The 25,145-nt window shown below is 41.6% G+C and overlaps 1 protein-coding gene across 1 annotated transcript in view; it reads right to left on the reverse strand.

Moving 5' to 3' along the window:
* LOC131939031 (arginine--tRNA ligase, cytoplasmic) overlaps positions 1-25,145 on the reverse strand; it is a 183,873-nt gene that overhangs the window by 118,459 nt on the left and 40,269 nt on the right. The gene's annotated exons all lie outside the window — the stretch shown is intronic.

Here is a 25,145-nt window from a genome sequence, read left to right on the forward strand (position 1 = left end):
ATGTCACGGGGGTGGGCTGAAAGAATGGTCGCTCAATACACAGGCTGCACAAGAAACATGGGCACATAATAGAACATAACACAAGAGACAAAGAGAAGTTATTTCCCTTGATGATTTCATTAAAATTCTATAGCAATAATACATTTTTGCACGATCGTTTACAAACGATAAATTTAATATGTGTTCTGTTGTGTTGTTCTTCTTTGTGATAACTTAATCTTTATGCTAAGGGTTGTTTTTATTATCAAATGTTATAATCGTGAAGTTGTAAAGCTGTTTGTTTGATTCTTTTCAATTCGAAAGATAGCATAACAATAACCCCCCATGCAATGTATACATTTTCTACTATAGAATATAATTTGAAGACAACCCGAATTCTCCTCTATAGAATACAACCTGAATTCTCCTGTATAGAATACAACCCGAATTCTACTCTATAGAATACAACCTGAATTCTCCTCTATAGAATACAACCTGAATTCTCCTGTATAGAATACAACCCGAATTCCCCTCTATAGAACGCAACCTAAATTCTCCTCTATAGAATACAACCCGAATTCTCCTCTGTAATATACAACCCAAATTCTCCTCTATAGAATACAACCCGAATTCTCCTCTATAGAAGAAACCCGAATTCTCCGCCATAGAAAACAACCTGAATTCTCCTCAATAACAATAGAATACAACCCAAATTCTCCCCTCTATATAACAACTCTGATCAAAAGACCACCGGGCTAACCGTGTAAAAAATGAAGATGGAGATAAAACAGCAGCCAGAAGACAGGCAGAAGTGTCTGGGATAGAAAACGATTAGCCGTACCTCGTCGTTCGCCCATCCAGTAATCCAATTGGCCAGCGCCGCTGACACCCGCATGAAGGGCATAATGGTCCAGATCAAGATGTGATTGAAGGCCACGACATAATGGCCCAGATGAAAATGTGATTGAAGGCCGCTGATGTGGCCAGATAAGCGGGCTAAAAATAGACGGGTCTTGGAGAAATTATAAGCAAGTCAAATACGAAGTGAAGGGTGCCATTGTGTGGTGAGGAGATTGTTCAGTGGGAGTAGTGGGGGGGGAAGGGGGGTTGTCATGTGGTCAGTGTATGTGGTCAGTGTTTGTGGTCAGTGTTTGTGGTCAGTGTATGTGGTCAGTGTATGTGGTCAGTGTATGTGGTCAGTGTTGGTCGTGTGGTTAGTGTATGTGGTCAGTGTATGGGGTCAGTGTTTGTGATCATTGTTTGTGGTCAGTGTATGTGGTCAGTGTATGTGGTCAGTGTATGTGGTCAGTGTGTGTGGTCAGTGTGTGTGGTCAGTGTTTGTGGTCAATTGTTTGTGGTCAGTGTTGGTGATCATTGTTTGTGATCATTGTTTGTGGTCAGTGTATGTGGTCAGTGTATGTGGTCAGTGTATGTGGCCAGTATTTGCTTTGGTCGTGTGGTCAGTGTTGGTCGAGTAGTCAGTGTTTATCATGTTGTCAGTATTTGGTCAGTCGATGCATATGATCAATGCTTGTAGTTTAAATACACCTTTCGAACCCGATACAAAACGTGAACCCACACCGCCATAGAGTTACCAATACAACACACCTGAACTGTAACAAAACCAAACACAAATCCCCCCGAAGAAAACCTCAAGTATTTCTTGTTAAGCTAACTCAACCCATTTAAAAGATCAATAGTTTTCTTCAACTGAGTTTTATTTAGATAACGACGTTTAAAAATCGTAGTGTGTGTGTGTGTGTGTGTTAAAAGCAAAATATGAGTTGTCTTTGCCTTTGTTAAACGTCCTGTAAGCTGTTAAAAAAGAAAGTTTAACAGTTACCCCCTTTCCTCAAGTTCCTGTAATATGTTTTCAGTGTTAGGTGTATCGTTCAACTGCCTATACACTGTGATAACAAATTTAAGCTGTTTTCCCTGGGTACGACTTCATATAAGTTAGGCTAAAAACAAACAATAAGCTGTTTTTCCTAGTATTAACTTTCCATAATTTTGTCTTCTTCTTCTTTGTCCTTTCAACATCTATTGGAACATAAGCACATTTACAATATCCTGTAGTTTGTTATTTTTTAAAAATATTTTTTCCAACTCTTTCCAATAGGTTTTACGTTTTTTTTTTTTTAATGTCGTCCGCCCCCCCCCCCCCACGCCAGGTGTTTTTGGGGTCTCTTTTTTTCTTGATCCCTGTGGATCCCATGACCTAGTAATACTTGTTGCCGGCTTCCGGTTTCCTCAACCGATGGCCTATCAGGGAGCCGGACGTTTTCCCGAATTGACACTTGCCCGAATGCGACAAGTGTCAATTCGGGCGTTTGTCGCATTCGGGCGTTTGTTGCATTCGGGCAAGTGTCCATTCGGGCATTTGTCGCATTCGGGCAAGTGTCCATTCGGGCATTTGTCGCATTCGGGCAAGTGTTCATTCTGGCATTTGCCGCATTCGTGCAAGTGCCCATTCGGGAAAAGGCCTTCGGGCAAGATTCTTTCGGCACTTTGTCGCGTAAACCCGGCCTATCCATCTCCCCATAATCTGCACTAAAATCAAAACCCACGCATTGTTACCTTTAATGAGAAAAAGCTGGAGTGCATGGTGTATTTTGTATGCGCGATGATCTAAAAGTCGTATACTAGGATATATGTATCTTACAAAATAACTGCGCGGCAAGCTCAAAACTACTACGTGTCCGCGCAGCTTGGAGGGAACACTGAATGAGAGTTATCTTCCCTTTATTCAACTGCCTCTAAAGAACGGCAGTGACACCGTCAAGTTATTTAAATCAACCCTCAAACAGGTGATGTATTGATTCGGTCTGAAGGCGCCCAGCCCACTAATGGAGAGACGATGTCCACTGACGCTGATTTTTTTTTTCAAATGTACTTAAGAAAAGGGAAGGGGATGGTCTTTGAAGAAATTTAAAAAAAAAAAAAAAAACGTTAAGAATTCCCATATTTACTGATTTCGTTCTGATGGCTGCACTTTCAAATCGAGTCTACTTCCGCTGGACATGAATCTCGCTGACCACGTGATGCGACGAGGGTTTAACGGGATTTGGGTTGTTGTTGTCGTCGTTGAGGTACTTACGATAGCAATTCTAGAACATTTTAATCTGTCAAACCTGAGTACTCAGATATTGTTATTCTCATCTAAAGTATTATCATTATTCTTGAAATTCTGAAATTATTTTTTAAAATTATTATCTAATATTTATATTATGGTTTGCAATATGTATATATCATTACGCAAACTGAGCTTTGGGCGACCTGCTTTTAAAAGGGCCATGTAAAATCCGCATCCGCCAAAAAATCCCCCATAGATGGCGAAACAGAGGAAGAAGCCTGTTTGTTCAAACTATTTCTACGCCGCCTTAGAGCAAATCAACGCAGAATTAAACGAGAGCCGTGAAAGACGATGTTTTCTATAAAGAAAAAAAATTAATTGAAAACTTCTCTTTGAAACTTCAGTAATCGACATTTGGGTCTAGGAGTTTCCTAAAATACTTTCATTTTTTTTTAAACACGGGAGGTCTTTGCGTGAGTAGTGTGCGCGCGTGTGCGTATGTGTGTGAGAGAGGGAGGGAGGGAGAGAGAGAGGGGCCATCACGTGATCCCTTTAGAGTGACAAGTAGGCGACTTAAATGAGTTCCTTCCCTTTGTGAACTCGGCGCTTTCAGCGATGATTTAATCAAGACATTTGACAATAGACGCGACATTTTGCCGACATTTTGTCTAGTGGCCAGTGGTTCTCATAGATTGTATCAAGACATTTGACAATAGACGCGACATTTTGTCTGAAGACCAGTGGTTCTCGTTGATTTTGATCACGACATTTTACAATACACGCGACATTTCACCGAAATTTTGTCTAGTGGCCAGTAGTTCTCAGTAGTTCTCATAGCTTGAATTAAGACATTTTATAACAAATGCGACATTTTTTGTTCTGATAATCAGTGGTTCTCAAAAGCTCATAATTGAGACACTATTACACAGTAGATTCAACCAACGGACACGACGATCAAGTACTCAAAAGACATGCAATCAATGCACGCTGTGTACAGCAGTCACAGACTGTCACGTGGTCAGTGGTTCCCATCATTTGTAACAGACACATCCCGGTGTGCTGGCACCTATCGCTGATCGATATTGATCAATTATTGAACTTATTTTAAAAGCACTATTTGCACTAATACACAACAATGAATAGCGCAATTCTTCGGCATTAAGCAGCATCAATGCCCATCATTAAGTTACACCAATGCCCGCTATTTGATAAAGTAGCACCAATGTTCGACAGTAAGTAGCAACAATGCCCGCTATTTGATTAAGTAGCACCAATGCCCACCATTAAGTAGCACCAATGCCCGCTATTTAATAAAGTAGCACCAATGTCCGACATTAAGTAGCACCAATCTTCCAACACTGAACACCATCAGTCTGTGCCTTATATATTACCAGCTTCAAGTACATAACTGAATTGAACAAAACTGTGATGTTATTTTTCAAATGAATCAACATCCCACATCTATAACTGTTGGTAAGGGAATGGTTTTTAAACGCTAAAAAATCGAAATAAACAAAACATCCTAAGCAGATATGCAGCTTGCACTAAATCATTTATGAATTATTTTTTTACTTCGTTGACAATGACAAAACAGACAGGTCGGATATGTTGCAATACGTTGTTTTGTTTTGTTCATTTTTTTTTCCAATTATTACTCGTATTATTACAAGAATTACAAAGCGTCAACAATAAAACGTGATTCAATGCTCAATGTTATTCGAGACATCGTTCAACTCTTAGCGGGAATACCCGATTTCCGCACCGGCGCGACATGGTGCAGATCGAATTACTGTTGTATTTTGTGTTCATTATATAAATGTAAAAATGGTTCCCTTGTTAACAGCACTGTTAAGGCCAGTAACTCGGGGCGAGCAATGACCGGTGTTTCTGTGTTCCAGACTTACGGTACTTGACAGTGGGGGAGAGGGGGAGGTGGGGGATGAGCTAACATTTAAAGGCTTATTACGTTGGGGAATTCTGGGAAATTTGAGAGTTGTTAAGTAAAGAGAGGAGTGTGGGAGAGAGGGAGAGAGGGAGAGGAATTAAACATGTGAGTACCGGGTTGTTATTGTGTTGTACAGTTGCATGTTGCAAGCACGGGTGCACACGTCTTAGCAGCTCTATTGCATTAGACATACCCTCATATTCTTACAGCAGGTTTTGTGAATAACTGTAAATACACTCAATGGTTTAGAGTTTAGGTTAGGATTAGGGATAGTTTTGAAGTTGAATATAATTAATTAGATAGATAAATTGCAGATAGAATAAGTAGGCTATGGCTGATCGAAGTGTGACTTAACCCTTTGAGCCCGCCAGGCCGGTATACCGGCTTCAACATTAAGGATATATGTCCGAAAAGCCGGTTTTCCGGCCCGATGATCTAGCGTCATATTCCTAGCGGCCGGTATACCGTCTAATTAAATATAATTAGCGGAAGACTGACTAAAACTGCGCATATGTCTTTTTAGTGCGTGATTATGATTCTAAAAATAGATTTTAGGAAAAGTGAAAGTGTTTACATTTCGTAGCATTGCCGCCGAAACAAAAAGCTGAGCCACAGCCATCGACTTCAGCACATAAAGTTGGTGCAAAAGATGAAGCAAAAGACCGAAACATCAACAAAAGAAGTAGAATGACCGCATCACAGGCAATACAACTACTTATTGATTCTGATGAAGAACATAATATTCTTGGTCTATATAGTGATGATAGTGACATTGAATTTGAGACTGAACTCAGTGACATTGAAATTGACAGTGACAATGAAACTGTTCAAGTACGTTCTGATGCACGTGATGCCAAGGACAAAGACTTGCCGAAACGAAAAAAATAAACCGGGAGTGATCTCCCATAAACTTTCTCGAATATTCTTATATAAAATAACAGGGGATGGGAACTCGGACTATAGAAATGATTTTTAATCCATTTTAAATACTTAAAGTTTTAAAAATAGAATAAAATCTCGTAGACAAATTAATTGCACACCAAGTGAACGCTAAATAAAAAACTAATAATAGTGCGCAATATTATTAGTACTTTTAAAATTTACATTAGTTTTTTGAGAAATCGGAAGTAGCGTAAAGTACTACTTCCAGTCAACGTAAATTACTCAAAATTTTACTGAAGGTAGAGAATTAGATCTTTAACTTACATGTGAAATATCATTTATCTATCTGAAATAGTACTCAAGTTATAGGCTTTTGAAAAATTCAAAGTAGAAAAAGTACCACTTCCGGTTGTCGGAAATCGCTCAAAAGTTGATACGGATCTACGATTTTGATATAATACTTATATATGAAATTTCATCAACCTAGCTGTAACGGTACTCAAGTAATCGTGTTTACACACGGACAGACACACAGACACACACACACACAGACATACGGACAAGATTGCAAAATTATGTTTTTCCGTATCAGTGAGGTGTAAAACGTCGAGATTTGTAAAAATCTCGATTTTTTTTTTTTTGCACGATTACAATACTTTCTCTATACTTCGTATATACGAGAAAGTAAAAATGCGAAGTTTTTCTTTGCATCGGGTCCGGCAGTGATAACTGTTTTGAATGTTATCACACAAAAGTGGACTTCTGGCGATGAACTAGTATGGCCAGGTATCAATAATAACAAAACAATTACTAAATGTAAATTGGTTTCTTCTATGTTCTATCAAAACAATAATTACGTGTTCGTTTTATATACATTGTTCTGTTCATACAATGTAAAAAAATAAAGAATTTCAGAATCTTTCTGCTTTGATGTTTGATCCTGAGTCTGGATACCAAATTTGGTCTGATTATCTCAAACGGTTCAAAAGTTATAGACAAAGTTAGAAGCAGATAAGTGAAAATTGGTTTGGCCCTGGGAGCTCAGGAAATGGGAGAAATTAGGCCAGGGAGGCCAGGGCTCAAATGGTTAAGTACTTATGGTGGATCCAAGTACTATTTATTAATTCAAGTGCTAATGATTGGCTCAAGTACCAATGATTGATTCAAGTGCTAATGATTGATTCAAGTGCTAATGATTGATTCGACTACTAAAGATTGCTTGTACACTGTACACAGAGAAGGTGGGGAGGAGCTATTCTTTTATTTTAGTTCATCCGTTCCCAATGACCTGGTGTGGAGAAATGCATGTGACGCTGACCTTAACTTTTAAGTACTCACGTTTGGAAGCATTAACGGTCACCGCTGTGCACTCTGGTCAAGCGTCCTACAGGTAAAAAAACAACTCACCTGATCAGATATCAGCCCAGCACGCATGCTGTGTCTTACATAGTGGGCTTCGGTAGTTGGGGAATAATAAAATCCATTTATTATAAACTTTAGCAGTGAAAAAAAGTAAAGTACCTTTTTGAACCCGAGGGTCCATGGTAAGTAGAGGTAACTTGTTTCAGTGACCTCGGCATACAGCCGCCGGTATTTTCCATGTCAGGTACCCATTAGAACTGGGTGGACTCAGGGACGTTCTACTATCTTCGAACTCGAGACTTAACCGACCACGACGACCCAGGATACATCTTCAAATCTAGACCTACTTTCACCTTCATGCCCCTAACATCATCCGACCCTAACATCAGCATCAGACTTAAAATCACTATCATGTCCCCAACACCACCATCATGCCCGTAAAATCATCACCAAGCCCTACCAACACCATCAAACCACTAACATCACCTTTAACCCTTAACATCCCCGTCAAACCTCTAACGTCATCATCAAACCCACAATATCACTACCTAGCCCTACCAACCCCACCACCAGACCCACACGTCTATAGCTCTTGTATCTCGTCAGTCATCCCACACGACCACACAAGTATATAGCCTTTTACTTGACGAACCAACAGCCATACAGCCATTGACTTGACGAACCAACAGCCATAGACTTGACGAACCAACAGCTATAGACTTGGCGAACCAACAGCCATACAGCCATAGACTTGACGAACCAACAACCATACAGCCATAGACTTGACGAACCAACGGCCATACAGCTATAGACTTGACGAACCAACAGCCATACAGCCATAGAATTGACGAACCAACAGCCATACAGCTATAGACTTGACGAACCAACCGCCACGAGACTTGACGAACCAACAGCTATAGACTTGACGAACCAATAGCCATAGACTTGACGAACCAACAGCCATAGACTTGACGAACCAACAGCTATAGACTTGACGAACCAACAGCTATAGACTTAACGCACCAACAGCCATATACTTGACGAACCAATAGCCATAGACTTGACGAACCAACAGCCATAGACTTGACGAACATAGCCGACATTGAAAAAGAGTAAGTACTACCGACATCAAATGCCCCATACGCACAACTTCGACATAACAATGAGGGTGAAATTATAATTAGATTAGCATCCGGCTTAATTGCTTCTATTTCAAACGGCTCAAGTGTCGCATACGAGTATGATTAAAAGATAGCTATTTGGTCTATTCTGAGTTAAATAAAACAAATGATCACAAAGAAAATATTCACTTACCTGGGTAAAACCTTGTGGGTATTCACAATATGCTACTAGGGTGAGGTTAATGCTATAAGGGTCATTGCCAATGTGTTTACTTTCGGGTAAATAGTTTAAGGGCATATCTTTTTGTGAAAAAATCAATATTGCTAAAAACTAATAAGACCATAAGCTTTAAGGGTGATAACTATTTGATCTTAATAGGTAAACGCGTAATAGGTAACAACTAAAAAAGGGAAACGCTAGAGGGTTATGTATCTAAAAAAGTAAACGCTGAATGGGTAACATAAAAGTTAAACTCTCCATTGGTAACATACCTAAAAAGGTAAACGCTAAAGTGGTAATATCTAAAAGGTAAACGCTAAAGTGGTAATATCTAAAAGGTAAACGCTAAAGTGGTAATATCTAAAAGGTAAAAGCTAAAAAAACTAAATGGGTAAAATCTAAAAACGAATGCCTTAATGGGTAACAAAGGCATATACTGGTAACATTTTTAAAAAGTAAACGCTAAAGTGGTAATATCAAAAAGATGAAAGCTAAATTGGAAGCATTTATAAAATAACCTCTAAATGGGTATACCTTAATAAGCAACAACGACGTATTACGTATACCTTTATTTGTAACATCTAAATAGGTAAACAATTTACTGGTAACAGCTCACCATGTTTTTGTTCTAAGGACAAGAACTAAAGAACCCAGTAATCCCATGAACTAACCCAACATAAATTTACACGTCCGTTACAAATTTAACACCTCCCTATAAAATAGTTCTACCCTCACATCAAAGGGAGCGACCAAGAATAAATTGGAACTTTATTTTCTCCAGCCTTACCTGTGGGTCATTAACATCAGCAGAAAATTAGCATACATTTGAATTTAAATACGATCAGAAGACACGAGAACAATACGGAAAAAAATCGAATACATGAGTATGGAGAGAGCTCTCAATGGTTTTTTTGTCTAATCAATTATTTATTTTTACCAGCTTGTACATCAAAAACAGCTACACACTGTGTCTAATGTGCTAATATACAAAGCATGTATGCAAGTAAGCACACACACAGATCCAGACGTTTGCGTTTGCGTTTACGTTTGTGTTAGGTTGTGGTTAGGGTTAAGTTTAGAGTTAGAATTCGAGTTATGTGTGATTTTTTTACACGTCCATATTTGCATATAGACATTATTGGAAAAGTAATTTTTTTCCAAAACCCGGACATTGCCAAGTATATGCTACTTAATAAATAAGTAAGTCCTGGTCTTTTACAGATAGGTTTCTCAGAGAGGACAGTGCAGGGCCTGACCGGGACGGCTAGTATATATATATATATATATTTATATATATATTATATTAATTATATAAATTATATTAAGATATAAATATATATGTGAATATGTTTATGTATGACTGTTTACAAACAGACAGCCAGACACACAAATGTTAACATATTAACATATCATGTATGTGTATGATTACAAACCGATATGGCGTCAACGTATCCATGCAAGAAGGTGGGGTCATGGTGATAGAGGTAGTGGGGTCAGGGTGATACAGGTAGTGGGGTCAGGGTGACACAAGTAATGGGGTCAGGGTGATACAGGTAGTGGGGTCATGGTGATACAGGTAGTGGGGTCAGGGTGACACAGGTAGTGGGGTCAGGGTGATACAGGTAGTGGGGTCAGGGTGACACAGGTAGTGGGGTCAGGGTGACACAGGTAGTGGGGTCAGGGTGACACAGGTAGTGGGGTCAGGGTGACACAGGTAGTGGGGTCAGGGTGACATAAGTAGTGGGGTCAGGGTGACACAGGTAGTGGGGTCAGGGTGATACAGGTAGTGGGGTCAGGGTGACACAAGTAGTGGGGTCAGGGTGACACAGGTAGTGGGGTAAGGGTGACACAGGTAGTGGGGTCAGGGTGACATAAGTAGTGGGGTCAGGGTGACACAGGTAGTGGGGTCAGGGTGACACAGGTAGTGGGGTCAGGGTGACACAGGTAGTGGGGTCAGGGTGATACAGGTAGTGGGGTCATGGTGATACAGGTAGTGGGGTCAGGGTGATACAGGTAGTGTGGTCAGGGTGACACAGGTAGTGGGGTCAGGGTGATACAAGTAGTGGGGTCAGGGTGATACAGGTAGTGGGGTCAGGGTGACAGGTAGTGGGGTCATGGTGACATAGGTAGTGGGGTCATGGTGATACATGTAGTGGGGTCAGAGTGACACATGTAGTGGGGTCAGGGTAATACAGGTATTGGCATCAGGGTGACATAAGTAGTGGGAACATGGTGACATAGGTAGTGGGGTCATGGTGATACATGTAGTGGGGTCAGAGTGACACATGTAGTGGGGTCAGGGTAATACAGGTATTGGCATCAGGGTGACATAAGTAGTGGGAACATGGTGACATAGGTAGTGGGAACAGGGTGACACAGGTAGTGGGGTCATGGTGACACGTGTAGTGGGATCAGGGTGACACAGATAGTGGGATCAGGGTGACAGTAGAACAATGGAGTAGAGTAAGACATATGTCAGGTATTTAGGATAAGTCACAGATTATATGACTTCGTCACATGAACTATATGACTCGCTAACTATATTATCTGGACAATGTCATAACGTGTACTTTGGCCGCTTTCATAATGTGACGACTGTTTGTTTACTGAGTGCGGCATGTCTCATTAAAGCAAGCAGTGAGTTGTGTGTTGAAGATCTATTACATAGGCCTTCGCCTATAGTCTAGTGACGCAAGCTACAATCACTCGTTGCCTAGTGACGCAAGCTACAATCACAACTGAACGACCGGCTACAATCACTCACCACCAAGCTACAATCACTCATTACTTAGTGACGCTGGCTACAATCACTCACCAACTGAATGACGGGATACAATCACTAACTACTTAGAAAACAAAGGCTACACTCACTCATCACCTAAATAACAGGCTACAATCACTCACCACATACAACACAACCACACCGATAACAACCTTCAGATATCCTCCAGCCAAGAAAACACCCCCCCCCCCCCCTGTGTTCACATGCAGCACATAAAACAAGCGGCAACCATTAGACGCTAATAAATGCTCACTGCATGCGGAGCCAGAAGGTTGAGATATACCATGTATGTGGCCAGGCTGAGATATACCATGTATGTGGCCATATGGCCAGGCTGAGATATACCATGTATGTGGCCATATGGCCAGGCTGAGATATACCATGTATGTGGCCATTCAGGCTGAGATATACCATGTATGTGGCCAGGCTGAGATATACCATGTATGTGGCCAGGCTGAGATATACCATGTATGTGGCCAGGCTGAGATATACCATGTATGTGGCCAGGCTGAGATATACCATGTATGTGGCCAGGCTGAGATATACCATGTATGTGGCCATATGGTCAGGATTTCTTTTTCTTCGTTCTTAATTTTAGTGTTGGGAGGGATCGAGCCTTATCTGCCATACCGGAGAGGCCTTGAATCAGGCCATATGGCCAGGCCAAAAACATCAGTTACATGTCGGGGCCATAAAGAGGGTTATATGTCGGGGCCATAAAGAGGGTTATATGTCGAGGCCATAAAGAGGGTTATATGTCGAGGCCATAAAGAGGGTTATATGTCGGGGCCATAAAGAGGGTTATATGTCGGGGCCATAAAGAGGGTTATATGTCGGGGCCATAAAGAGGGTTACATGTTGGGGCCATAAACTGGACCATAGGGCCAGACGATGTAGGCCCTATGTTAGAAGAATTAAATAAGGAAGTTGATAATGGATTTATGGGCCAATATATTTCTCGTGTAAATTGTTGCCCTTGATAAGCTCACATGCACAGTGGCTGTATGGTGAAACTCACACAATTGGGAAGTAACGAATAAAATAAGACATCACAATAGGGAAGTAACGAATAAAATAAGACATCACAATAGGGAAGTAACGAATAAAATAAGACATCACAATAGGGAAGTAACGAATAAAATAAGACATCACAATAGGGAACTGACGAATAAAACAAGACATCACAATAGGGAAGTAACGAATAAAATAAGACATCACAATAGGGAAGTAACGAATAAAATAAGACATCACAATAGGGAAGTAACGAATAAAATAAGACATCACAATAGGGAAGTAACGAATAAAATAAGACATCACAATAGGGAAGTAACAAATAAAATAAACAAGAAATCACAATAGGGAAGTAACGAATAAAATAAACAAGAAATCACAGTACGGAAGTAACGAATAAAATTAACAAGAAATCGCAATAGGGAAGTAACGAATAAAATAAACAAGACATGCGCCTTATGCCCAATATACTTTACATCCACTTATCAATGAACAGCCATCACACTTAAGTAAAATATCAGAGGTCAAGTGGAAATTGAAAATTTCCGTCTATCAAAAAAAAACTTTCCAATCGATGAGTGAACATTGCCAAAGCTGCCTAAAGCGAACAACATTCCGACCACCAAGGCCAAACTGGTCGAACCTAAACGGGTCGAACCTAAGCTGGTCGAACCTAAACTGGTCGAACCTAAACTGGTCGAACCAACACTGGTCGAACCTACGCTGGTCGAACCTAAGCTGGTCGAACCTAAGCTGGTCGAACCTAAACTGGTCGAACCTAAACTGGTCGAACCTAAGCTGGTCGAACCTAAGCTGGTCGAACCTAAACTGGCCGAACCTAAACTGGTCGAACCTAAACTGGTCGAACCTAAACTGGTCGAACTTAAACTGGTCGAACCTAAACTGGTCGAACCTAAACTGGTCGAACCTAAACTGGTCGAACCTAAACTGGTCGAACCTAAACTGGTCGAACCTAAACTGGTCGAACCTACACTGGTCGAACCTACACTGGTCGAACCTACACTGGTCGAACCTACACTGGTCGAACCTACACTGGTCGAACCTACACTGGTCGAACCTAAACTGGTCGAACCTAAACTGGTGGAACCTAAGCTGATCACGTGCATCACGTGATGACATGGTGGCGCGTGTTTGACAAACACACAACGCATAGTTAATAAAACGGACAGCAACACGTTGATCGCGAAATATATCGAACCTCATCTGCCCGGGGGTTCGAACTCCTCAGGACTTTAGGTTATATGAGCCATGAGCTTTACCTACCCGACAATACCGGCAACGGCTTGTGTGTGAAACACAGCACATCTAAAACCAAACACCAACTTGCTGATTTGTACGACTACGGCTAGATTGGTTGGGTACACCAGCTCACTTATTTGTACGACTACGGCTAGATTAGTTGGGTACACCAGCTCACTTATTTGTACGACTACGGCTAAATTGGTTGGTTAATCAGTTCACTTATTTGTACGACTACGGCTAAATTGGTTGGGTACACCAGCTCACTTATTTGTACGACTACGGCTAGATTGGTTGAGTACACCAGCTCACTTATTTGTACGACTACGGCTAGATTGGTTGGGTACACCAGCTCACTTATTTGTACGACTACGGCTAGATTGGTTGAGTACACCAGCTCACTTATTTGTACGACTACGGCTAGATTGGTTGGGTACACCAGCTCACTTATTTGTACGACTACGGCTAAATTGGTTGGTTAATCAGTTCACTTATTCGTACGACTACGGCTAGATTAGTTAGGTACACTAAGACTGGTGTCAAGGTATTCCCCTGACCTTTAACGTTGCCTGTATAAAAAGAAACCCACACACATTTGTGGGGTGGAGGATGTTTCCTGCTACTCTATGTAAGAACTGAACAGGCTCGTTAAAGATCAACCAGAAACTCACAGCATTACAGCGTGCTAGAGGATCTACGTTCTTTTCTTGCAACACTGAGTTACGTTGTCTTGATCAGTCGTGGCTACCTAACCAAGGCATCGTGAGCATTACAAGATGACATCTTGACCACTGAGTAATAGCTATAATTACCTCTGGTAACCCACTCATAATTACCTCTGGTAACCCAGCCATAATTACCTCTGGTTACCCAGCCATAATTACTTCTGGTAACCCACTCATAATTACCTCCGGTAAACCACTCATAATTACGTTTGGTAACCCAGCCATAATTCTCTCAGATGACCCAGCAATATTCCCTCTATTGACCCAGCCATAATTCCCTTTCATCACCCAGCCTTAATTTAGTCCAATAACCTAACCATTATTCCCTCTAATGCCCTAGCTATTAATTCTCCGACGACCTAGCCATAATTGCCTCAAATAACCGAGCTATAAATACCTCGATGACCTACATATAACCCCCTCCTATGACCTAGCTGGAATTCCCTCTAAAGCCTTATCCATAATTTCCTCCATCGATCAAACCACCCCCCAACGGTAACACCCCCACCCCCCTGTAACCCCCCCCCCCCATCCATCATCTTCACCTCTGTGGCAAGACATCACCCCAGCCAACGAAGACGCCCCGTGGAGGCATGAATGACAATAAGCCCTTATTTCAAATGGTCATACACATGGCGCTGGTCTACGTCACATTGTTTACCTATCGATTCGGCGAGCCGACGCGGTTCGTGACACAGAACACAGCTAGCCATCACGTAGGTCAAACCACTGATAGCTGGAGCAGGGAGAGACGGGAATCACGTGACACACAACACAGCCATCACGTAGGTCAAACCACTGATAGCTGGAGCAGGGAGATACGGGAATCACGTGACACAGAACACAGCTAGCCATCACGTAGGTCAAACCACTGATAGCTGGAGTAGGGGAGATACGGGAATCACGTGACACAGAACACAGCTAGCCATCACGTAGGTCAAACCACTGATAGCTGGAGCGGGGAGAGACGGGAATCACGTGACACAGTACACAGCTAGCCATCACGTAGGTCAAACCACTGATAGCTGGAGCGGGGAGAGACGGGAATCACGTGACACAGTACACAGCTAGCCATCACGTAGGTCAAACCATTGATAGCTGGAGTAGGGGAGAGACGGGAATCACGTGACACAGAACACAGCTAGCCATCACGTAGGTCAAACCACTGATTGCTGGAGCGGGAAGAGACGGGAATCACGTGACACACTATATGTTGCGAAACATACGACGAGCTGTGTTTGAAGTTTTTCAGTTAACAACTTTGCGTTTATGGTACGATGTGGTTGGATGGTAGTGTTCTTGGCAGCTAACTAGAAAGTTTCAGTTCGGATCTCGAATCTGCAGGACGTCTCAAAGTCTACTATAGATACCCTACTCATGTTAATGAAAGTAAAGTCAGCTCTGAATAGCGCTGACCACACTATTCCTTCATACGTCTAAAAAGATTAACTATGTGGATCAGTGACCGCTAATAGAAATAATTTGACCCAAAGAGCTATTAGTTGTGCTCCAACTAAATATTACGGTATTTCATGTAAAAGTGTAGGAGTGAATAAAACCCTATCGAAATATAAAGTCGACGTAGCGATGATTCGAGAGGCCCCTTTAAAACCCAAGTAAAAATGTAACATATCGTGGTACACCCAGTACGGCTGCTCATGCACCAAATGCAGGGGTGTCCTAACAGTTGTTGAAGAACAGCATGGTCCTTCCCCTAAACTAAACACCGCTACAAAATCTGTCCTTCCCCTAAACTAAACACCGCTACAAAATCTGTCCTTCCCCTAAACTAAACACCGCTACAAAATCTGTCCTTCCCCTAAACTAAACACCGCTACAAAATCTGTCCTTCCCCTAAACTAAACACCGCTACAAAATCTGTCCTTCCCCTAAACTAAACACCGCTACAAAATCTGTCCTTCCCCTAAACTAAACACCGCTACAAAATCATTCCTTCCCTTAACTAAACACCTCTACAAAATCTGTCCTTCCCCTAAACTAAACACCACTACAAAATCATTCCTTCCCTTAACTAAACACCTCTACAAAATCTGTCCTTCCCCTAAACTAAACACCGCTACAAAATCATTCCTTCTTCTAAACACCGCTACAAAATCTGTCCTTCCCCTAAACTAAACACCGCGAAAAAAAATATGTCGCTAAACACCGTAACAAAGTAGCGCTATAAAAAGATCCAATCGCCGATTCACAAGCCTGTGTTCAATCAAGCGTAACCGCACAGAGCCTGATTTGATGAGTTTTCTGATTGTTTGCGCCATTTTGTCACCGTCCCACCCCCCCCCCCTCTCCCCCTCCCCCACCGTTCTCCCCGCCCATCCCTTAAGATAACCACTTGAAAGAATTTTTCTCGCTCCTTCCCCACTGAAGGGGCGACATCGATTGTAACACAATTTATTCAAGCGGTTTGTTTAGCCGCCTGTTGAGGCTACCATAGGGGCGGCGCTTCAAACATTGTGAAAATTTGCAGGGACAATTCCGTTAGCCATACCCACTCCAGCAGGACGGCGTGGTCGGATGGTAGAGTTTACAATTGTTAACCCAAAAGTACCGAGTACGAATCCCGGGCTCGAGTCTGTACGACGTCCCTGAGTCCATCCAGCTAAGATGGATACCTGACTCACGTTAGGTGGCTGGGCATGATGTTGACTATACTATCCCTTGTACGTTGAGGTCCCTAAAACAGATGAACTCTACTTCACCTGCCTCACGCGTCTTGGGCAGGAATAGGCAAAAATGCTGACACCCTCTTCTTATTTTTGCTGGTACCATGGACAAAGACGTTATTTTAACCCTCTCGGTTTACTTTTATTTAAATAAAATACGGATATATGGGTTTTAAAAAAAAGAATTAAACACGTTATTTTATTATAGACTGATGGAGATGTGGCGTGGCCTGGCGGTAGAGCACTAGACTGCTAACCCGAAGTCTCGTGTTCGGATCGAGTCTGAATGACGTCCCTGAGTCCAGCCTGCTCCGACGAGCACCCGACTAATGCCAGAGAAACAAAGACGCTGGGAACAGTGCTGACCACACTATCCCCTTGTATGCCGCGGTCAATGAAACAGATGAACTCTACTTCATCGGCCCCCATGTGTCTTGGGCCTAACAGGAAAAGATGAATTACAAACTCTACAGTTAAACAGCTAAGCCGTAAGTCTCGAGTTCGAATCCGGGTTTAAGTCAGTAGACCGTCCCTGAGTCCACCCAACTCTGATGGGTACCTAACTCATGTTAGGGAAAGTAAAGGCGGCTGGGCATAGTGCTAACCACACTATCTCTTCATATGCCGAGGTCACAGAAACAAGTGAACTCTACTTCACTTGCCCTATAGACCGTCAGGTTTAAAAAGGGAACTTTTACAATTAAGCATGTAGTAACAGAATTGTAATAATTGTATATGTGCTAAATGTTAAGAAACATACAGCACACCAAGACAGCGATGCGATACCTACACCAACCAGTCACAAATAATACAGCGGATTAGCATCTCGACAACATCAAACATTACAGGGGATTAACGGACGTCGACAGATTATTTCCTAACACATGTCACGGGAGTGGGCTGAAAGAATGGTCGCTCAATACACAGGCTGCACAAGAAACATGGGCACATAATAGAACATAACACAAGAGACAAAGAGAAGTTATTTCCCTTGATGATTTCATTAAAATTCTATAGCAATAATACATTTTTGCACGATCGTTTACAAACGATAAATTTAATATGTGTTCTGTTGTGTTGTTCTTCTTTGTGATAACTTAATCTTTATGCTAAGGGTTGTTTTATTATCAAATGTTATGATCGTGATGTTGTAAAGCTGTTTGTCTGGTTCTTTTCAATTCGAAAGATAGCATAACAATAGCCCCCCATGCAATGTATACATTTTCTACTATAGAATATAATTTGAAGACAACCCGAATTCTCCTCTATAGAACAAACCCGAATTCTCCTTTATAGAATACAACCCGAATTCTCCTCTATAAAATACAACCCGAATTCTCCTCTATAGAATACAACCCGAATTCTCCTCTATAGAATACAACCCGAATTCTCCTCTATAGAATACAACCCGAATTCTCCTCTATAGAATACAACCCTAATTCTCCTCTATAGAATACAACCCGAATTCTCCTCTATAGAATACAACCCGAATTCTCCTTTATAGAATACAACCCGAATTCTCCTTTATAGAATACAACCCGAATTCTCCGCCATAGAAAACAACCAGAATTCTCCTCTATTGAATACAACCCGAATTCTCCTCTATAGAATACAACCCGAATTCTCCTCTATAGAATACAACCCGAATTCTCCGCCATAGAATACAACCCGAATTCTCCTCTATAGAATACAACCCGAATTCTCCTCTATAGAATACAACCCGAATTCTCTATAGAAGACAACCCGAATTCTCCTCTATAGAATACAACCCGAATTCTCCTCTATAGAATACAACCCGAATTCTCCTTTATAGAATACAACCCGAATTCTCCGCCATAGAAAACAACCTGAATTCTTCTCTATAGAATACAACCCGAATTCTCCGCCATAGAAAACAACCTGAATTCTTCTCTATAGAATACAACCCGAATTCTCCGCCATAGAAAACAACCAGAATTCTCCTCTATAGAATACAACCCGAATTCTCCTCTATAGAATACAACCCGAATTCTCCTCTATAGAATACAACCCGAATTCTCCTCTATAGAATACAACCCGAATTCTCCTCTATAGAATACAACCCGAATTCTCCTCTATAGAAGACAACCCGAATTCTCCTCTATAGAATACAACCCGAATTCTCCTCTATAGAATACAACCCGAATTCTCCTCTATAGAATACAACCCGAATTCTCCGCCACAGAATACAACCCGAATTCTCCTCTATAGAATACAACCCGAATTCTCCTCTATAGAATACAACCCGAATTCTCCTCTATAGAATACAACCCGAATTCTCCGCCATAGAAAACAACCCGAATTCTACGCCATAAAAAACAACCCAAATTCTCCGCCATAGAAAACAACCTGAATTCTCCTCAATAACAATAGAATACAACCCGAATTCTCCTCTATAGAATACAACCCGAATTCTCCGCCACAGAATACAACCCGAATTCTCCTCTATAGAATACAACCCGAATTCTCCTCTATAGAATACAACCCGAATTCTCCTCTATAGAATACAACCCGAATTCTCCGCCATAGAAAACAACCCGAATTCTACGCCATAAAAAACAACCCAAATTCTCCGCCATAGAATACAACCCGAATTCTCCGCCATAGAAAACAACCTGAATTCTCCTCAATAACAATAGACAACAACCCAAATTCTCCCCTCTATAAAGCAACTCTGATCAAAGACCACCGGGCTAACAGTGTAAAAAATGAAGATGGAGATAAAACAGCAGCAAGAAGACAGGCAGAAGTATCGGGGATAGAAAACGATTAGCCGTACCTCGTCGTTCGCCCCTCAAGTAATCCAATTGGCCAGCGCCGCTGACACCCGCATGAAGGGCAAAATGTCCCAGATCAAGATGTGATTGAAGGCCACGACATAATGGCCCAGATGAAAATGTGATTGAAAGCCGCTGATGTGGCCAGATAAGCGGGCTAAAAATAGACGGGTCTGGGAGAAATTATAAGCAAGTCAAATACGAAGTGAAGGGTGCCATTGTGTGGTAAGGAGATTGTTCCGTGGGAGTAGTGCGTGTGTGTGTGGGGGGGGGGGGGGGGAGGGGTTGTCATGTGGTCAGTGTATGTGGTCAGTGTATGTAGTCAGTGTATGTGGTCAGTGTATGTGGTCAGTTTATGTAGTCAGTCTATGTAGTCAGTGTATGTAGTCAGTGTATGTGGTTAGTGTTGGTCGGGTGGTCAGGGTATGTGGTTAGTGTTGGTCGGGTGGTTAGTGTATGTGGTCAGTGTTGGTCGGGTGGTTAGTGTATGTGGTCAGTGTATGTGGTCAGTGTAGTAGTCAGTGTATGTAGTCAGTGTATGTGGTCAGTGTTGGTCGGGTGGTTAGTGTATGAGGTTAGTGTATGTAGTCAGTGTATGTGGTCAGTGTATGTGGTCAGTGTATGTGGTCAGTGTATGTGGTCAGTGTATGTGGTCAGTGTATGTGGTCAGTGAATGTGGTCAGTGTATGTGGTCAGTGTATGAGGTCAGTGTATGTGGTCAGTGTATGTGGTCACTGTATGTGGTCAGTGTATGTGGTCAGTGTTGGTCGTATGGTCAGTGTATGTGGGTAGTGTTGGTCGTGTGGTCAGTGTATGTGGTCAGTGTATGTGGTCACTGTATGTGGTCAGTGTATGTGGTCAGTGTTGGTCGTATGGTCAGTGTATGTGGGTAGTGTTGGTCGTGTGGTCAGTGTATGTGGTAACTGTATGTGGTCAGAGTTGGTTGTGTGGCCCGAACAGTCAGTATTGGTCACGTGGTCAGTTTTGTCGTCCGGTCAGTATGTGTGGTCAGTGTATGCGGTCAGTATTTATCGTGACGTCAGTGCCAGTGCTCAGCGTTTGACATGTTGTCAGTCTTTGTGGTCAGTCAATGCATGTGGTCCATGCTTGTAGTTTAAATACACCTTTCCAACCCGATACACAACTTGAACCCACACCGCCTTAGAGCTCCCAATACAACCCACCTGAACTGTAACAAAACAAAACAAAAATCCCCCGAAGAAAACTTCAGGTATTTCTTGTTAAGCTAACTCAACCCATTTAAAAGATCAATAATTTTCTTCAACTGGGTTTTATTTAGATAACGACGTTTAAAAATCGTAGTGTGTGTGTGCGTGTTAAAGGCATAATATGAGTTGTCTTTCCCTTCGTTAAACGTCCTGTAAGCTGTTAAAAAAATAAAGTTTAACAGTTACCCCCCTTTCCTCAAGTTCCTGTAATATGTTTTCAGTGTTAAGTGTATTGTTCAACTTCCTATACACTGTGATACCAAATAAAGCTGTTTTCCCCGTGTACGACTTCAATATAAGTTAGGCTAAAAACAAACATTAAGCTGCTTTTCCTTGAGTTAACTTCCCATAATGTTGTCTTCTTCTTCTTTGTCCTTTCAACACCTATTGGAGCTTAAGCATATTTACAATATCCTGCTCTTTGCAAGTTTTTTAAATATTTTTTTTACAAATCTTTCCATTAGATGTTACGTCTTTTAAATCCCCCCCCCTCCACGCCAGGTGTTTTTTTCGGGGTATCTTTTTTCTTGATCCCTGTGGGTCCCATGACCTTGTAACCTATGTTGCCGGCTTCCGGTTTCCTCAACCTATGGCCTATCCGGGAGCCGGACGTTTTCCCGAATTGACACTTGCCCGAATGCGACAAGTGTCAATTCGGGCGTTTATCCTAATCGGGCAAGTGTCTTTTCGGGCGTTTGTCGCATTCGGGCAAGTGTTTTTTGGAGCGTTTGTCGCATTCGGGCAAGTGTCTTTTGGGGCGTTTGTCGCATTCGGGCAAGTGTCTTTTGGGGCGTTTGTCGCATCGGGCAAGTGTCTTTTGGGGCGTTTGTCGCATTCGGGCAAGTGTCAATTCGGTAAAATTACCTTCGGGCAATTCTTTCGGCACTTTGTCATAGACCCGGCCTGTCTATCTCCCCATAATTTGCACTAAAATCAAAACCACCGCAACGTTCCCTTTAATGAGAAAAAAGCTAGTGTTCAAGGTATATTTTGTATGCGCGATGTTCTTAAAGTCTTATACAGGGATATACGTATTTTACAAAATAAGTTATCTTCCCTTTATTCAACTGCCTCTAAAGAACGGCAGTGACACCGTCAAGTTATTTAAATCAACCCTCAAACAGGTGATGTATTGATTCGGTCTGAAGGCGCCCAGCCCACTAATGGAGAGACGATGTCCACTGACGCTGATTTTTTTTTCAAATGTACTTAAGAAAAGGGAAGGGGATGGTCTTTGAAGAAATTTAAAAAAAAAAAACCGTTAAGAATTCCCATATTTACTGATTTCGTTCTGATGGCTGCACTTTCAAATCGAGGCTACTTCCGCTGGACAAGAATCTCGCTGACCACGTGATGGGACGAGGGTTTAACGGGATTTGGGCTGTTGTTGTCGTCGTTGAGGTACTTACGATAGCAATTCTAGAACATTTTTATCTGTCAAACCTGATTACTCAGATGTTGTTATTCTCATCTAAAGTATTATCATTATTCTTGAAATTCTGAAATTATTTTTAAAATTAATATCTAATGTTTATATTATGGTTTGCAATATGTTTACATCATTACGCAAACTGAGCTTTGGGCAACCTGCTTTTAAAAGGGCCATGTAAAATCCGCATCCGACAAAAAATCCCCCATAGACGGCGAAACAGAGGAAGAAGCCTGTTTGTTCAAACTATTTCTACGCCGCCTTAGAGCAAATCAACGCAGAATTAAACGAGAGCCGTGAAAGACGGTGTTTTCTATAAAGAAAAAAATTAATTGAAAACTTCTCTTTGAAACTTCAGTAATCGACATTTGGGTCTAGGAGTTTCCTAAAATACTTTCATTTTTTTTTAAAACACGGGCGGTGTTTGCGTGAGTAGTGTGCGCGCTTGAGTGTGTGTGTGAGAGGGAGAGAGTGGGAGAGAGAGGGGCCATCACGTGATGCCTTTAGAGTGACAAGTAGGCGACTTAAATGAGTTCCTTCCCTTTGTGAACTCGGCGCTTTCAGCGATGATTTAATCAAGACATTTGACAATAGACGCGACATTTTGCCGACATTTTGTCTAGTGGCCATTGGTTCTCAGATTTTATCAAGACATTTGACAATAGACGCGACATTTTGTCTGAAGACCAGTGGTTCTCGTTGATTTTGATCAAGACATTTGACAATAGACGCGACATTTCACCGAAATTTTGTCTAGTGGCCAGTAGTTCTCATAGCTTGAATTAAGACATTTTACAAAAAATGCGACATTTTTTTCCTGATGATCAGTGGTTCTCAAAAGCTCATAATTAAATAATAGAGACACTATTACACAGTAGATGCAACCATCTGAGACGATGATCAAGTACTCTCAAGACATGAAATCAATGCACGCTGTGTACAGCCGTCACAGACTGTCTAGAGGTCAGTGGTTCTCAAAAGCTCATAATAGAGACACTATTGTACAGTAGATTCAACCAACGGACACGATGATCAAGTACTCACAAGACATTCAATCAATGCACGCTGTGTACAGCCGTCACAGACTGTCACGTGGTCAGTGGTTCTCATCATATGTAACAGACACATCCCGGTGTGTTGACATTCTTCGCTGATCAATATTGATCAACTATTGAACTAATTTTAAAAAGCGCAAGTTGCACTAAGTGACTAATACACGACAATGAATAGCACAATTCTTCCCTTAGAAAACAGCACAAGTCCTCGGCAATAAGCAGCACCAATGCCCGTTAGTTAGTAGCACCAATGCTGGGCATAAAATAGCACCAATGTTCACCATTAGGTAGCACTAATGTCCGACATTAAGTAGCACCAATCTTCCGATATTAAACAGCATCAGTCCGTGCCTTATACATTATCAGCGTCAAGTACAGAACTGAATAAAACAAAACACTGATGTAATTTTTTTTAAATTAATAATCAGCACCCCACATCTATAACTTTGGGTAAGGAATGGTTTTTAAAAAATAAAACAAAACATCAAAAGCAGATATGCAGCTTGTACTAAATCATTTATGAATTTTTTTTTTTACTCCGTTGACAATGTCAGAATAGACAGGTCGGATATGTTGCAATACGTTGTTTTGTTTTGTTCATTTTTTTTTCCAATTATTACTCGTATTATTACAAGAATTACAAAGCGTCAACAATAAAACGTGATTCAATGCTCAATGTTATTCGAGACATCATTCAACTCTTAGCGGGAATACCCGATTTCCGCACCGGCGCGACATGGTGCAGATCGAATTACTGCTGTATTTTATGTTCATTATATAAATGTAAAAATGGTTCCCTTGTTAACAGCACTGTTAAGGCCAGTAACTCGTGGCGAGCAATGACCGGTGTTTCTGTGTTCCAGACTTACGGTACTTGACAGTGGGGGAGAGAGAGGGGGGGGGGGGGGGGAGGGGGGATGAGCTAACATTTGAAGGCTTATTACGTTGGGGAATTCTGGGAAATTTGAGAGTTGTTGAGTAAAGAGAGGAGTGTGGGAGAGAGAGAAAGGGAGAGGAATTAAACATGGGAGTACTGGGTTGTTGTTGTGTTTTACAGTTGCATGTTGTAAGCACGGGTGGACACGTCTAAGAAACGCCATTGTATTAGCCATACCCTCATATTCTTACAGCAGGTTTTGTAAACAACTGTCAACAAACTCAATGGTTTAAAGTTTGGGTTAGGATTAGGGGTAGTTTTGAAGTTGAATATAATTTATTAGATAGATAAATTGCAGATAGAATAGGTAGGGTATGGCTAATCGAAGTGTGACTCAAGTACTTATGGTTGATCTAAGTACTATTTATTGATTCAAGTGCTAATGATTGGTTCAAGTGCTAATGATTGATCCGAGTACCAAAGATTGATTGTACACTGTACACAGAGAGGGTGGGGATGGGCTATTCTTTTATTTTAGTGCATCCGTTCCTAATGACCTGGTGTGAAGAAATGCATGTGACGCTGACCTTAACATTTAAGTACTCACGTTTGGAAGCACTAACGGTCACCGCTATGCACTCTGGTCAAGCGTCCTACAGGTAAAAAAAAAAAAACCCCACCTGATCAGATATCAGCCCAGCACGCATGCTGTGTTT

Source organism: Physella acuta, unplaced genomic scaffold (genome assembly GCF_028476545.2).
Source record: "Physella acuta isolate Inbredline_101_S28 unplaced genomic scaffold, ASM2847654v3 ptg000264l, whole genome shotgun sequence".
In the NCBI taxonomy this organism is placed as follows: domain Eukaryota; kingdom Metazoa; phylum Mollusca; class Gastropoda; family Physidae; genus Physella; species Physella acuta.